We start from the raw sequence: 14,006 nt of genomic DNA on the forward strand, positions 1-14,006 counted from the left end.
GCGTTAGGCAAAAGTGAAAACCCCTACTCTTGAAAAACTGTTTAAAAAACTGAAGCCGTCCTTACAGGCAAACAAAACTAATGTAAAGAGAAATGCAAGGGCTTTCTTCTCTCGTCATCTAAAAGTGAATGTCACTCGGGAATATTTTGTTACTGCCCCATAGCAAAAGCAACCCCTGCGTCATTTTCTGTTCTGTTTAAATCAGTGGTTCTTTTGCATATGAAGCAAACTCTTAGTGGCAGGTATGAGTGGCATCTACCGTGGCGGGAAAGACACGACGAAACAAGATTTTTCTTTCCGATTCCTTAAAAAAAAGAGACAGTCTCTTGTTTCTGCCCGGTTTCGAAGCGGGGACCTTTCGCGTGTTAGGCAAACGTGATAACCACTACACTACAGAAACACGTTGACTGCTCACTTCTAGACCTTTGAGTACAGCAGACTAGATGGAGAACACTGAGCGCAGTAATAACTGGCAGCTACTTTGGAGGAAAAGACACAATGAAAAAAGATTTCTTGCTCTTGTGTCTTCAAAAGGACTTTCACGCGTTAGGCAAAAGTGAAAACCCCTACTCTTGAAAAACTGTTTAAAAAACTGAAGCCGTCCTTACAGGCAAACAAAACTAATGTAAAGAGAAATGCAAGGGCTTTCTTCTCTCGTCATCTAAAAGTGAATGTCACTCGGGAATATTTTGTTACTGCCCCATAGCAAAAGCAACCCCTGCGTCATTTTCTGTTCTGTTTAAATCAGTGGTTCTTTTGCATATGAAGCAAACTCTTAGTGGCAGGTATGAGTGGCATCTACCGTGGCGGGAAAGACACGACGAAACAAGATTTTTCTTTCCGATTCCTTAAAAAAAAGAGACAGTCTCTTGTTTCTGCCCGGTTTCGAACCGGGGACCTTTCGCGTGTTAGGCGAACGTGATAACCACTACACTACAGAAACACGTTGACTGCTCACTTCTAGACCTTTGAGTACAGCAGACTAGATGGAGAACACTGAGCGCAGTAGTAACTGGCAGCTACTTTGGAGGAAAAGACACAATGAAAAAAGATTTCTCTCTCTTGTGTCTTCAAAAGTAGAACATCTCATGTTTCTGCCCGGTTTCGAACCGGGGACCTTTCGCGTGTGAGGCGAACGTGATAACCACTACACTACAGAAACCCGATGAAAACACCTCACCTGGTCTTTAGACGCAAACAAAACCAAATTTATAAACCAACGCGAGGAATGTTGAGTCATTCAAAAGTCGCAAAACGCGTTTCTGATTGGTTCCAAACGACACTCCCACCTTGTCTCGAACTGGGCACCGTCGACAATTGTGGCAAATGTGATGTCCACTTCACTACAGAAACTCAACGGTTTTCAAACAGGGACTTTCACGCGTTAGGCAAAAGTGAAAACCCCTACTCTTGAAAAACTGTTTAAAAAACTGAAGCCGTCCTTACAGGCAAACAAAACTAATGTAAAGAGAAATGCAAGGGCTTTCTTCTCTCGTCATCTAAAAGTGAATATCACTCGGGAATATTTTGTTACTGCCCCATAGCAAAAGCAACCCCTGCGTCATTTTCTGTTCTGTTTAAATCAGTGGTTCTTTTGCATATGAAGCAAACTCTTAGTGGCAGGTATGAGTGGCATCTACCGTGGCGGGAAAGACACGACGAAACAAGATTTTTCTTTCCGATTCCTTAAAAAAAGAGACAGTCTCTTGTTTCTGCCCGGTTTCGAACCGGGGACCTTTCGCGTGTTAGGCGAACGTGATAACCACTACACTACAGAAACACGTTGACTGCTCACTTCTAGACCTTTGAGTACAGCAGACTAGATGGAGAACACTGAGCGCAGTAATAACTGGCAGCTACTTTGGAGGAAAAGACACAATGAAAAAAGATTTCTCTCTCTTGTGTCTTCAAAAGTAGAACATCTCATGTTTCTGCCCGGTTTCGAACCGGGGACCTTTCGCGTGTGAGGCGAACGTGATAACCACTACACTACAGAAACCCGATGAAAACACCTCAACTGGTCTTTAGACGCAAACAAAACCAAATTTATAAACCAACGCGAGGAATGTTGAGTCATTCAAAAGTCGCAAAACGCGTTTCTGATTGGTTCCAAACGACACTCCCACCTTGTCTCGAACTGGGCACCGTCGACAATTGTGGCAAATGTGATGTCCACTTCACTACAGAAACTCAACGGTTTTCAAACAGGGACTTTCACGCGTTAGGCAAAAGTGAAAACCCCTACTCTTGAAAAACTGTTTAAAAAACTGAAGCCGTCCTTACAGGCAATCAAAACTAATGTAAAGAGAAATGCAAGGGCTTTCTTCTCTCGTCATCTAAAAGTGAATGTCACTCGGGAATATTTTGTTACTGCCCCATAGCAAAAGCAACCCCTGCGTCATTTTCTGTTCTGTTTAAATCAGTGGTTCTTTTGCATATGAAGCAAACTCTTAGTGGCAGGTATGAGTGGCATCTACCGTGGCGGGAAAGACACGACGAAACAAGATTTTTCTTTCCGATTCCTTAAAAAAAAGAGACAGTCTCTTGTTTCTGCCCGGTTTCGAACCGAGGACCTTTCGCGTGTTAGGCGAACGTGATAACCACTACACTACAGAAACACGTTGACGGCTCACTTCTAGACCTTTGAGTACAGCAGACTAGATGGAGAACACTGAGCGCAGTAATAACTGGCAGCTACTTTGGAGGAAAAGACACAATGAAAAAAGATTTCTCTCTCTTGTGTCTTCAAAAGGACTTTCACGCGTTAGGCAAAAGTGAAAACCCCTACTCTTGAAAAACTGTTTAAAAAACTGAAGCCGTCCTTACAGGCAAACAAAACTAATGTAAAGAGAAATGCAAGGGCTTTCTTCTCTCGTCATCTAAAAGTGAATGTCACTCGGGAATATTTTGTTACTGCCCCATAGCAAAAGCAACCCCTGCGTCATTTTCTGTTCTGTTTAAATCAGTGGTTCTTTTGCATATGAAGCAAACTCTTAGTGGCAGGTATGAGTGGCATCTACCGTGGCGGGAAAGACACGACGAAACAAGATTTTTCTTTCCGATTCCTTAAAAAAAAGAGACAGTCTCTTGTTTCTGCCCGGTTTCGAACCGGGGACCTTTCGCGTGTTAGGCGAACGTGATAACCACTACACTACAGAAACACGTTGACTGCTCACTTCTAGACCTTTGAGTACAGCAGACTAGATGGAGAACACTGAGCACAGTAATAACTGGCAGCTACTTTGGAGGAAAAGACACAATGAAAAAAGATTTCTCTCTCTTGTGTCTTCAAAAGTAGAACATCTCATGTTTCTGCCCGGTTTCGAACCGGGGACCTTTCGCGTGTGAGGCGAACGTGATAACCACTACACTACAGAAACCCGATGAAAACACCTCAACTGGTCTTTAGACGCAAACAAAACCAAATTTATAAACCAACGCGAGGAATGTTGAGTCATTCAAAAGTCGCAAAACGCGTTTCTGATTGGTTCCAAACGACACTCCCACCTTGTCTCGAACTGGGCACCGTCGACAATTGTGGCAAATGTGATGTCCACTTCACTACAGAAACTCAACGGTTTTCAAACAGGGACTTTCACGCGTTAGGCAAAAGTGAAAACCCCTACTCTTGAAAAACTGTTTAAAAAACTGAAGCCGTCCTTACAGGCAAACAAAACTAATGTAAAGAGAAATGCAAGGGCTTTCTTCTCTCGTCATCTAAAAGTGAATGTCACTCGGGAATATTTTGTTACTGCCCCATAGCAAAAGCAACCCCTGCGTCATTTTCTGTTCTGTTTAAATCAGTGGTTCTTTTGCATATGAAGCAAACTCTTAGTGGCAGGTATGAGTGGCATCTACCGTGGCGGGAAAGACACGACAAAACAAGATTTTTCTTTCCGATTCCTTAAAAAAAAGAGACAGTCTCTTGTTTCTGCCCGGTTTCGAACCGAGGACCTTTCGCGTGTTAGGCGAACGTGATAACCACTACACTACAGAAACACGTTGACGGCTCACTTCTAGACCTTTGAGTACAGCAGACTAGATGGAGAACACTGAGCGCAGTAATAACTGGCAGCTACTTTGGAGGAAAAGACACAATGAAAAAAGATTTCTCTCTCTTGTGTCTTCAAAAGGACTTTCACGCGTTAGGCAAAAGTGAAAACCCCTACTCTTGAAAAACTGTTTAAAAAACTGAAGCCGTCCTTACAGGCAAACAAAACTAATGTAAAGAGAAATGCAAGGGCTTTCTTCTCTCGTCATCTAAAAGTGAATGTCACTCGGGAATATTTTGTTACTGCCCCATAGCAAAAGCAACCCCTGCGTCATTTTCTGTTCTGTTTAAATCAGTGGTTCTTTTGCATATGAAGCAAACTCTTAGTGGCAGGTATGAGTGGCATCTACCGTGGCGGGAAAGACACGACGAAACAAGATTTTTCTTTCCGATTCCTTAAAAAAAAGAGACAGTCTCTTGTTTCTGCCCGGCTTCGAACCGGGGACCTTTCGCGTGTTAGGCAAACGTGATAACCACTACACTACAGAAACACGTTGACTGCTCACTTCTAGACCTTTGAGTACAGCAGACTAGATGGAGAACACTGAGCGCAGTAATAACTGGCAGCTACTTTGGAGGAAAAGACACAATGAAAAAAGATTTCTCTCTCTTGTGTCTTCAAAAGTAGAACATCTCATGCTTCTGCCCGGTTTCGAACCGGGGACCTTTCGCGTGTGAGGCGAACGTGATAACCACTACACTACAGAAATCCGATGAAAACACCTCAACTGGTCTTTAGACGCAAACAAAACCAAATTTATAAACCAACGCGAGGAATGTTGAGTCATTCAAAAGTCGCAAAACGCGTTTCTGATTGGTTCCAAACGACACTCCCACCTTGTCTCGAACTGGGCACCGTCGACAATTGTGGCAAATGTGATGTCCACTTCACTACAGAAACTCAACGGTTTTCAAACAGGGACTTTCACGCGTTAGGCAAAAGTGAAAACCCCTACTCTTGAAAAACTGTTTAAAAAACTGAAGCCGTCCTTACAGGCAAACAAAACTAATGTAAAGAGAAATGCAAGGGCTTTCTTCTCTCGTCATCTAAAAGTGAATGTCACTCGGGAATATTTTGTTACTGCCCCATAGCAAAAGCAACCCCTGCGTCATTTTCTGTTCTGTTTAAATCAGTGGTTCTTTTGCATATGAAGCAAACTCTTAGTGGCAGGTATGAGTGGCATCTACCGTGGCGGGAAAGACACAACGAAACAAGATTTTTCTTTCCGATTCCTTAAAAAAAAGAGACAGTCTCTTGTTTCTGCCCGGTTTCGAACCGGGGACCTTTCGCGTGTTAGGCGAACGTGATTACCACTACACTACAGAAACACGTTGACTGCTCACTTCTAGACCTTTGAGTACAGCAGACTAGATGGAGAACACTGAGCGCAGTAATAACTGGCAGCTACTTTGGAGGAAAAGACACAATGAAAAAAGATTTCTCTCTCTTGTGTCTTCAAAAGTAGAACATCTCATGTTTCTGCCCGGTTTCGAACCGGGGACCTTTCGCGTGTGAGGCGAACGTGATAACCACTACACTACAGAAACCCGATGAAAACACCTCAACTGGTCTTTAGACGCAAACAAAACCAAATTTATAAACCAACGCGAGGAATGTTGAGTCATTCAAAAGTCGCAAAACGCGTTTCTGATTGGTTCCAAACGACACTCCCACCTTGTCTCGAACTGGGCACCGTCGACAATTGTGGCAAATGTGATGTCCAATTCACTACAGAAACTCAACGGTTTTCAAACAGGGACTTTCACGCGTTAGGCAAAAGTGAAAACCCCTACTCTTGAAAAACTGTTTAAAAAACTGAAGCCGTCCTTACAGGCAAACAAAACTAATGTAAAGAGAAATGCAAGGGCTTTCTTCTCTCGTCATGTAAAAGTGAATGTCACTCGGGAATATTTTGTTACTGCCCCATAGCAAAAGCAACCCCTGCGTCATTTTCTGTTCTGTTTAAATCAGTGGTTCTTTTGCATATGAAGAAAACTCTTAGTGGCAGGTATGAGTGGCATCTACCGTGGCGGGAAAGACACGACGAAACAAGATTTTTCTTTCCGATTCCTTAAAAAAAAGAGACAGTCTCTTGTTTCTGCCCGGTTTCGAACCGGGGACCTTTTGCGTGTTAGCCGAACGTGATAACCACTACACTACAGAAACACGTTGACTGCTCACTTCTAGACCTTTGAGTACAGCAGACTAGATGGAGAACACTGAGCGCAGTAATAACTGGCAGCTACTTTGGAGGAAAAGACACAATGAAAAAAGATTTCTCTCTCTTGTGTCTTCAAAAGTAGAACATCTCATGTTTCTGCCCGGTTTCGAAGCAGGGACCTTTCGCGTGTTAGGCAAACGTGATAACCACTACACTACAGAAACACGTTGACTGCTCACTTCTAGACCTTTGAGTACAGCAGACTAGATGGAGAACACTGAGCGCAGTAATAACTGGCAGCTACTTTGGAGGAAAAGACACAATGAAAAAAGATTTCTTGCTCTTGTGTCTTCAAAAGGACTTTCACGCGTTAGGCAAAAGTGAAAACCCCTACTCTTGAAAAACTGTTTAAAAAACTGAAGCCGTCCTTACAGGCAAACAAAACTAATGTAAAGAGAAATGCAAGGGCTTTCTTCTCTCGTCATCTAAAAGTGAATGTCACTCGGGAATATTTTGTTACTGCCCCATAGCAAAAGCAACCCCTGCGTCATTTTCTGTTCTGTTTAAATCAGTGGTTCTTTTGCATATGAAGCAAACTCTTAGTGGCAGGTATGAGTGGCATCTACCGTGGCGGGAAAGACACGACGAAACAAGATTTTTCTTTCCGATTCCTTAAAAAAAGAGACAGTCTCTTGTTTCTGCCCGGTTTCGAACCGGGGACCTTTCGCGTGTTAGGCGAACGTGATAACCACTACACTACAGAAACACGTTGACTGCTCACTTCTAGACCTTTGAGTACAGCAGACTAGATGGAGAACACTGAGCGCAGTAATAACTGGCAGCTACTTTGGAGGAAAAAACACAATGAAAAAAGATTTCTCTCTCTTGTGTCTTCAAAAGTAGAACATCTCATGTTTCTGCCCGGTTTCGAACCGGGGACCTTTCGCGTGTGAGGCGAACGTGATAACCACTACACTACAGAAACCCGATGAAAACACCTCAACTGGTCTTTAGACGCAAACAAAACCAAATTTATAAACCAACGCGAGGAATGTTGAGTCATTCAAAAGTCGCAAAACGCGTTTCTGATTGGTTCCAAACGACACTCCCACCTTGTCTCGAACTGGGCACCGTCGACAATTGTGGCAAATGTGATGTCCACTTCACTACAGAAACTCAACGGTTTTCAAACAGGGACTTTCACGCGTTAGGCAAAAGTGAAAACCCCTACTTTTGAAAAACTGTTTAAAAAACTGAAGCCGTCCTTACAGGCAATCAAAACTAATGTAAAGAGAAATGCAAGGGCTTTCTTCTCTCGTCATCTAAAAGTGAATGTCACTCGGGAATATTTTGTTACTGCCCCATAGCAAAAGCAACCCCTGCGTCATTTTCTGTTCTGTTTAAATCAGTGGTTCTTTTGCATATGAAGCAAACTCTTAGTGGCAGGTATGAGTGGCATCTACCGTGGCGGGAAAGACACGACGAAACAAGATTTTTCTTTCCGATTCCTTAAAAAAAAGAGACAGTCTCTTGTTTCTGCCCGGTTTCGAACCGATGACCTTTCGCGTGTTAGGCGAACGTGATAACCACTACACTACAGAAACACGTTGATGGCTCACTTCTAGACCTTTGAGTACAGCAGACTAGATGGAGAACACTGAGCGCAGTAATAACTGGCAGCTACTTTGGAGGAAAAGACACAATGAAAAAAGATTTCTCTCTCTTGTGTCTTCAAAAGGACTTTCACGCGTTAGGCAAAAGTGAAAACCCCTACTCTTGAAAAACTGTTTAAAAAACTGAAGCCGTCCTTACAGGCAAACAAAACTAATGTAAAGAGAAATGCAAGGGCTTTCTTCTCTCGTCATCTAAAAGTGAATGTCACTCGGGAATATTTTGTTACTGCCCCATAGCAAAAGCAACCCCTGCGTCATTTTCTGTTCTGTTTAAATCAGTGGTTCTTTTGCATATGAAGCAAACTCTTAGTGGCAGGTATGAGTGGCATCTACCGTGGCGGGAAAGACACGACGAAACAAGATTTTTCTTTCCGATTCCTTAAAAAAAAGAGACAGTCTCTTGTTTCTGCCCGGTTTCGAACCGGGGACCTTTCGCGTGTTAGGCGAACGTGATAACCACTACACTACAGAAACACGTTGACTGCTCACTTCTAGACCTTTGAGTACAGCAGACTAGATGGAGAACACTGAGCACAGTAATAACTGGCAGCTACTTTGGAGGAAAAGACACAATGAAAAAAGATTTCTCTCTCTTGTGTCTTCAAAAGTAGAACATCTCATGTTTCTGCCCGGTTTCGAACCGGGGACCTTTCGCGTGTGAGGCGAACGTGATAACCACTACACTACAGAAACCCGATGAAAACACCTCAACTGGTCTTTAGACGCAAACAAAACCAAATTTATAAACCAACGCGAGGAATGTTGAGTCATTCAAAAGTCGCAAAACGCGTTTCTGATTGGTTCCAAACGACACTCCCACCTTGTCTCGAACTGGGCACCGTCGACAATTGTGGCAAATGTGATGTCCACTTCACTACAGAAACTCAACGGTTTTCAAACAGGGACTTTCACGCGTTAGGCAAAAGTGAAAACCCCTACTCTTGAAAAACTGTTTAAAAAACTGAAGCCGTCCTTACAGGCAAACAAAACTAATGTAAAGAGAAATGCAAGGGCTTTCTTCTCTCGTCATCTAAAAGTGAATGTCACTCGGGAATATTTTGTTACTGCCCCATAGCAAAAGCAACCCCTGCGTCATTTTCTGTTCTGTTTAAATCAGTGGTTCTTTTGCATATGAAGCAAACTCTTAGTGGCAGGTATGAGTGGCATCTACCGTGGCGGGAAAGACACGACAAAACAAGATTTTTCTTTCCGATTCCTTAAAAAAAAGAGACAGTCTCTTGTTTCTGCCCGGTTTCGAACCGAGGACCTTTCGCGTGTTAGGCGAACGTGATAACCACTACACTACAGAAACACGTTGACGGCTCACTTCTAGACCTTTGAGTACAGCAGACTAGATGGAGAACACTGAGCGCAGTAATAACTGGCAGCTACTTTGGAGGAAAAGACACAATGAAAAAAGATTTCTCTGTCTTGTGTCTTCAAAAGGACTTTCACGCGTTAGGCAAAAGTGAAAACCCCTACTCTTGAAAAACTGTTTAAAAAACTGAAGCCGTCCTTACAGGCAAACAAAACTAATGTAAAGAGAAATGCAAGGGCTTTCTTCTCTCGTCATCTAAAAGTGAATGTCACTCGGGAATATTTTGTTACTGCCCCATAGCAAAAGCAACCCCTGCGTCATTTTCTGTTCTGTTTAAATCAGTGGTTCTTTTGCATATGAAGCAAACTCTTAGTGGCAGGTATGAGTGGCATCTACCGTGGCGGGAAAGACACGACGAAACAAGATTTTTCTTTCCGATTCCTTAAAAAAAAGAGACAGTCTCTTGTTTCTGCCCGGTTTCGAACCGGGGACCTTTCGCGTGTTAGGCGAACGTGATAACCACTACACTACAGAAACACGTTGACTGCTCACTTCTAGACCTTTGAGTACAGCAGACTAGATGGAGAACACTGAGCGCAGTAATAACTGGCAGCTACTTTGGAGGAAAAGACACAATGAAAAAAGATTTCTCTCTCTTGTGTCTTCAAAAGTAGAACATCTCATGTTTCTGCCCGGTTTCGAACCGGGGACCTTTCGCGTGTGAGGGCGAACGTGATAACCACTACACTACAGAAACCCGATGAAAACACCTCAACTGGTCTTTAGACGCAAACAAAACCAAATTTATAAACCAACGCGAGGAATGTTGAGTCATTCAAAAGTCGCAAAACGCGTTTCTGATTGGTTCCAAACGACACTCCCACCTTGTCTCGAACTGGGCACCGTCGACAATTGTGGCAAATGTGATGTCCACTTCACTACAGAAACTCAACGGTTTTCAAACAGGGACTTTCACGCGTTAGGCAAAAGTGAAAACCCCTACTCTTGAAAAACTGTTTAAAAAACTGAAGCCGTCCTTACAGGCAAACAAAACTAATGTAAAGAGAAATGCAAGGGCTTTCTTCTCTCGTCATCTAAAAGTGAATGTCACTCGGGAATATTTTGTTACTGCCCCATAGCAAAAGCAACCCCTGCGTCATTTTCTGTTCTGTTTAAATCAGTGGTTCTTTTGCATATGAAGCAAACTCTTAGTGGCAGGTATGAGTGGCATCTACCGTGGCGGGAAAGACACGACAAAACAAGATTTTTCTTTCCGATTCCTTAAAAAAAAGAGACAGTCTCTTGTTTCTGCCCGGTTTCGAACCGGGGACCTTTCGCGTGTTAGGCGAACGTGATAACCACTACACTACAGAAACACGTTGACTGCTCACTTCTAGACCTTTGAGTACAGCAGACTAGATGGAGAACACTGAGCGCAGTAATAACTGGCAGCTACTTTGGAGGAAAAGACACAATGAAAAAAGATTTCTCTCTCTTGTGTCTTCAAAAGTAGAACATCTCATGTTTCTGCCCGGTTTCGAACCGGGGACCTTTCGCGTGTGAGGCGAACGTGATAACCACTACACTACAGAAACCCGATGAAAACACCTCAACTGGTCTTTAGACGCAAACAAAACCAAATTTATAAACCAACGCGAGGAATGTTGAGTCATTCAAAAGTCGCAAAACGCGTTTCTGATTGGTTCCAAACGACACTCCCACCTTGTCTCGAACTGGGCACCGTCGACAATTGTGGCAAATGTGATGTCCACTTCACTACAGAAACTCAACGGTTTTCAAACAGGGACTTTCACGCGTTAGGCAAAAGTGAAAACCCCTACTCTTGAAAAACTGTTTAAAAAACTGAAGCCGTCCTTACAGGCAAACAAAACTAATGTAAAGAGAAATGCAAGGGCTTTCTTCTCTCGTCATCTAAAAGTGAATGTCACTCGGGAATATTTTGTTACTGCCCCATAGCAAAAGCAACCCCTGCGTCATTTTCTGTTCTGTTTAAATCAGTGGTTCTTTTGCATATGAAGCAAACTCTTAGTGGCAGGTATGAGTGGCATCTACCGTGGCGGGAAAGACACGACAAAACAAGATTTTTCTTTCCGATTCCTTAAAAAAAAGAGACAGTCTCTTGTTTCTGCCCGGTTTCGAACCGAGGACCTTTCGCGTGTTAGGCGAACGTGATAACCACTACACTACAGAAACACGTTGACGGCTCACTTCTAGACCTTTGAGTACAGCAGACTAGATGGAGAACACTGAGCGCAGTAATAACTGGCAGCTACTTTGGAGGAAAAGACACAATGAAAAAAGATTTCTCTCTCTTGTGTCTTCAAAAGGACTTTCACGCGTTAGGCAAAAGTGAAAACCCCTACTCTTGAAAAACTGTTTAAAAAACTGAAGCCGTCCTTACAGGCAAACAAAACTAATGTAAAGAGAAATGCAAGGGCTTTCTTCTCTCGTCATCTAAAAGTGAATGTCACTCGGGAATATTTTGTTACTGCCCCATAGCAAAAGCAACCCCTGCGTCATTTTCTGTTCTGTTTAAATCAGTGGTTCTTTTGCATATGAAGCAAACTCTTAGTGGCAGGTATGAGTAGCATCTACCGTGGCGGGAAAGACACGACGAAACAAGATTTTTCTTTCCGATTCCTTAAAAAAAAGAGACAGTCTCTTGTTTCTGCCCGGTTTCGAACCGGGGACCTTTCGCGTGTTAGGTGAACGTGATAACCACTACACTACAGAAACACGTTGACTGCTCACTTCTAGACCTTTGAGTACAGCAGACTAGATGGAGAACACTGAGCGCAGTAATAACTGGCAGCTACTTTGGAGGAAAAGACACAATGAAAAAAGATTTCTCTCTCTTGTGTCTTCAAAAGTAGAACATCTCATGTTTCTGCCCGGTTTCGAACCGGGGACCTTTCGCGTGTGAGGCGAACGTGATAACCACTACACTACAGAAACCCGATGAAAACACCTCAACTGGTCTTTAGACGCAAACAAAACCAAATTTATAAACCAACGCGAGGAATGTTGAGTCATTCAAAAGTCGCAAAACGCGTTTCTGATTGGTTCCAAACGACACTCCCACCTTGTCTCGAACTGGGCACCGTCGACAATTGTGGCAAATGTGATGTCCACTTCACTACAGAAACTCAACGGTTTTCAAACAGGGACTTTCACGCGTTAGGCAAAAGTGAAAACCCCTACTCTTGAAAAACTGTTTAAAAAACTGAAGCCGTCCTTACAGGCAAACAAAACTAATGTAAAGAGAAATGCAAGGGCTTTCTTCTCTCGTCATCTAAAAGTGAATGTCACTCGGGAATATTTTGTTACTGCCCCATAGCAAAAGCAACCCCTGCGTCATTTTCTGTTCTGTTTAAATCAGTGGTTCTTTTGCATATGAAGCAAACTCTTAGTGGCAGGTATGAGTGGCATCTACCGTGGCGGGAAAGACACGACGAAACAAGATTTTTCTTTCCGATTCCTTAAAAAAAAGAGACAGTCTCTTGTTTCTGCCCGGTTTCGAACCGGGGACCTTTCGCGTGTTAGGCGAACGTGATAACCACTACACTACAGAAACACGTTGACTGCTCACTTCTAGACCTTTGAGTACAGCAGACTAGATGGAGAACACTGAGCGCAGTAATAACTGGCAGCTACTTTGGAGGAAAAGACACAATGAAAAAAGATTTCTCTCTCTTGTGTCTTCAAAAGTAGAACATCTCATGTTTCTGCCCGGTTTCGAACCGGGGACCTTTCGCGTGTGAGGCGAACGTGATAACCACTACACTACAGAAACCCGATGAAAACACCTCAACTGGTCTTTAGACGCAAACAAAACCAAATTTATAAACCAACGCGAGGAATGTTGAGTCATTCAAAAGTCGCAAAACGCGTTTCTGATTGGTTCCAAACGACACTCCCACCTTGTCTCGAACTGGGCACCGTCGACAATTGTGGCAAATGTGATGTCCACTTCACTACAGAAACTCAACGGTTTTCAAACAGGGACTTTCACGCGTTAGGCAAAAGTGAAAACCCCTACTCTTGAAAAACTGTTTAAAAAACTGAAGCCGTCCTTACAGGCAAACAAAACTAATGTAAAGAGAAATGCAAGGGCTTTCTTCTCTCGTCATCTAAAAGTGAATGTCACTCGGGAATATTTTGTTACTGCCCCATAGCAAAAGCAACCCCTGCGTCATTTTCTGTTCTGTTTAAATCAGTGGTTCTTTTGCATATGAAGCAAACTCTTAGTGGCAGGTATGAGTGGCATCTACCGTGGCGGGAAAGACACGACAAAACAAGATTTTTCTTTCCGATTCCTTAAAAAAAAGAGACAGTCTCTTGTTTCTGCCCGGTTTCGAACCGAGGACCTTTCGCGTGTTAGGCGAACGTGATAACCACTACACTACAGAAACACGTTGACGGCTCACTTCTAGACCTTTGAGTACAGCAGACTAGATGGAGAACACTGAGCGCAGTAATAACTGGCAGCTACTTTGGAGGAAAAGACACAATGAAAAAAGATTTCTCTCTCTTGTGTCTTCAAAAGGACTTTCACGCGTTAGGCAAAAGTGAAAACCCCTACTCTTGAAAAACTGTTTAAAAAACTGAAGCCGTCCTTACAGGCAAACAAAACTAATGTAAAGAGAAATGCAAGGGCTTTCTTCTCTCGTCATCTAAAAGTGAATGTCACTCGGGAATATTTTGTTACTGCCCCATAGCAAAAGCAACCCCTGCGTCATTTTCTGTTCTGTTTAAATCAGTGGTTCTTTTGCATATGAAGC

The 14,006-nt window shown here is 43.1% G+C and overlaps 23 non-coding genes across 23 annotated transcripts; all 23 read right to left on the bottom strand.

The window, feature by feature from the left end:
• Positions 1-870: 870 nt before the first annotated feature.
• TRNAV-AAC (transfer RNA valine (anticodon AAC)) lies at positions 871-943 on the bottom strand. The gene has a single exon. It is a non-coding gene; the product is annotated as a tRNA-Val (tRNA).
• A 146-nt stretch (positions 944-1,089) lies between these two features.
• Positions 1,090-1,162, bottom strand: TRNAV-CAC (transfer RNA valine (anticodon CAC)). The gene has a single exon. It is a non-coding gene; the product is annotated as a tRNA-Val (tRNA).
• A 545-nt stretch (positions 1,163-1,707) lies between these two features.
• TRNAV-AAC (transfer RNA valine (anticodon AAC)) lies at positions 1,708-1,780 on the bottom strand. Its single transcript has one exon. It is a non-coding gene; the product is annotated as a tRNA-Val (tRNA).
• A 146-nt stretch (positions 1,781-1,926) lies between these two features.
• Positions 1,927-1,999, bottom strand: TRNAV-CAC (transfer RNA valine (anticodon CAC)). Its single transcript has one exon. It is a non-coding gene; the product is annotated as a tRNA-Val (tRNA).
• Positions 2,000-2,545: 546 nt separating this feature from the next.
• On the bottom strand, positions 2,546-2,618 carry TRNAV-AAC (transfer RNA valine (anticodon AAC)). The gene has a single exon. It is a non-coding gene; the product is annotated as a tRNA-Val (tRNA).
• A 470-nt stretch (positions 2,619-3,088) lies between these two features.
• On the bottom strand, positions 3,089-3,161 carry TRNAV-AAC (transfer RNA valine (anticodon AAC)). The gene has a single exon. It is a non-coding gene; the product is annotated as a tRNA-Val (tRNA).
• A 146-nt stretch (positions 3,162-3,307) lies between these two features.
• On the bottom strand, positions 3,308-3,380 carry TRNAV-CAC (transfer RNA valine (anticodon CAC)). Its single transcript has one exon. It is a non-coding gene; the product is annotated as a tRNA-Val (tRNA).
• A 546-nt stretch (positions 3,381-3,926) lies between these two features.
• Positions 3,927-3,999, bottom strand: TRNAV-AAC (transfer RNA valine (anticodon AAC)). Its single transcript has one exon. It is a non-coding gene; the product is annotated as a tRNA-Val (tRNA).
• Positions 4,000-5,307: 1,308 nt separating this feature from the next.
• TRNAV-AAC (transfer RNA valine (anticodon AAC)) lies at positions 5,308-5,380 on the bottom strand. The gene has a single exon. It is a non-coding gene; the product is annotated as a tRNA-Val (tRNA).
• A 146-nt stretch (positions 5,381-5,526) lies between these two features.
• TRNAV-CAC (transfer RNA valine (anticodon CAC)) lies at positions 5,527-5,599 on the bottom strand. The gene has a single exon. It is a non-coding gene; the product is annotated as a tRNA-Val (tRNA).
• Positions 5,600-6,906: 1,307 nt separating this feature from the next.
• Positions 6,907-6,979, bottom strand: TRNAV-AAC (transfer RNA valine (anticodon AAC)). The gene has a single exon. It is a non-coding gene; the product is annotated as a tRNA-Val (tRNA).
• Positions 6,980-7,125: 146 nt separating this feature from the next.
• On the bottom strand, positions 7,126-7,198 carry TRNAV-CAC (transfer RNA valine (anticodon CAC)). The gene has a single exon. It is a non-coding gene; the product is annotated as a tRNA-Val (tRNA).
• Positions 7,199-8,287: 1,089 nt separating this feature from the next.
• TRNAV-AAC (transfer RNA valine (anticodon AAC)) lies at positions 8,288-8,360 on the bottom strand. Its single transcript has one exon. It is a non-coding gene; the product is annotated as a tRNA-Val (tRNA).
• Positions 8,361-8,506: 146 nt separating this feature from the next.
• TRNAV-CAC (transfer RNA valine (anticodon CAC)) lies at positions 8,507-8,579 on the bottom strand. The gene has a single exon. It is a non-coding gene; the product is annotated as a tRNA-Val (tRNA).
• A 546-nt stretch (positions 8,580-9,125) lies between these two features.
• TRNAV-AAC (transfer RNA valine (anticodon AAC)) lies at positions 9,126-9,198 on the bottom strand. The gene has a single exon. It is a non-coding gene; the product is annotated as a tRNA-Val (tRNA).
• A 470-nt stretch (positions 9,199-9,668) lies between these two features.
• On the bottom strand, positions 9,669-9,741 carry TRNAV-AAC (transfer RNA valine (anticodon AAC)). Its single transcript has one exon. It is a non-coding gene; the product is annotated as a tRNA-Val (tRNA).
• A 766-nt stretch (positions 9,742-10,507) lies between these two features.
• On the bottom strand, positions 10,508-10,580 carry TRNAV-AAC (transfer RNA valine (anticodon AAC)). Its single transcript has one exon. It is a non-coding gene; the product is annotated as a tRNA-Val (tRNA).
• Positions 10,581-10,726: 146 nt separating this feature from the next.
• On the bottom strand, positions 10,727-10,799 carry TRNAV-CAC (transfer RNA valine (anticodon CAC)). Its single transcript has one exon. It is a non-coding gene; the product is annotated as a tRNA-Val (tRNA).
• Positions 10,800-11,345: 546 nt separating this feature from the next.
• Positions 11,346-11,418, bottom strand: TRNAV-AAC (transfer RNA valine (anticodon AAC)). Its single transcript has one exon. It is a non-coding gene; the product is annotated as a tRNA-Val (tRNA).
• Positions 11,419-12,107: 689 nt separating this feature from the next.
• On the bottom strand, positions 12,108-12,180 carry TRNAV-CAC (transfer RNA valine (anticodon CAC)). Its single transcript has one exon. It is a non-coding gene; the product is annotated as a tRNA-Val (tRNA).
• A 546-nt stretch (positions 12,181-12,726) lies between these two features.
• On the bottom strand, positions 12,727-12,799 carry TRNAV-AAC (transfer RNA valine (anticodon AAC)). The gene has a single exon. It is a non-coding gene; the product is annotated as a tRNA-Val (tRNA).
• A 146-nt stretch (positions 12,800-12,945) lies between these two features.
• Positions 12,946-13,018, bottom strand: TRNAV-CAC (transfer RNA valine (anticodon CAC)). Its single transcript has one exon. It is a non-coding gene; the product is annotated as a tRNA-Val (tRNA).
• A 546-nt stretch (positions 13,019-13,564) lies between these two features.
• Positions 13,565-13,637, bottom strand: TRNAV-AAC (transfer RNA valine (anticodon AAC)). Its single transcript has one exon. It is a non-coding gene; the product is annotated as a tRNA-Val (tRNA).
• Between the last annotated feature and the right edge of the window lie 369 nt (positions 13,638-14,006).

The sequence above is a fragment of the Engystomops pustulosus genome, chromosome 6 (genome assembly GCF_040894005.1).
Source record: "Engystomops pustulosus chromosome 6, aEngPut4.maternal, whole genome shotgun sequence".
Lineage (NCBI taxonomy): Eukaryota > Metazoa > Chordata > Amphibia > Anura > Leptodactylidae > Engystomops > Engystomops pustulosus.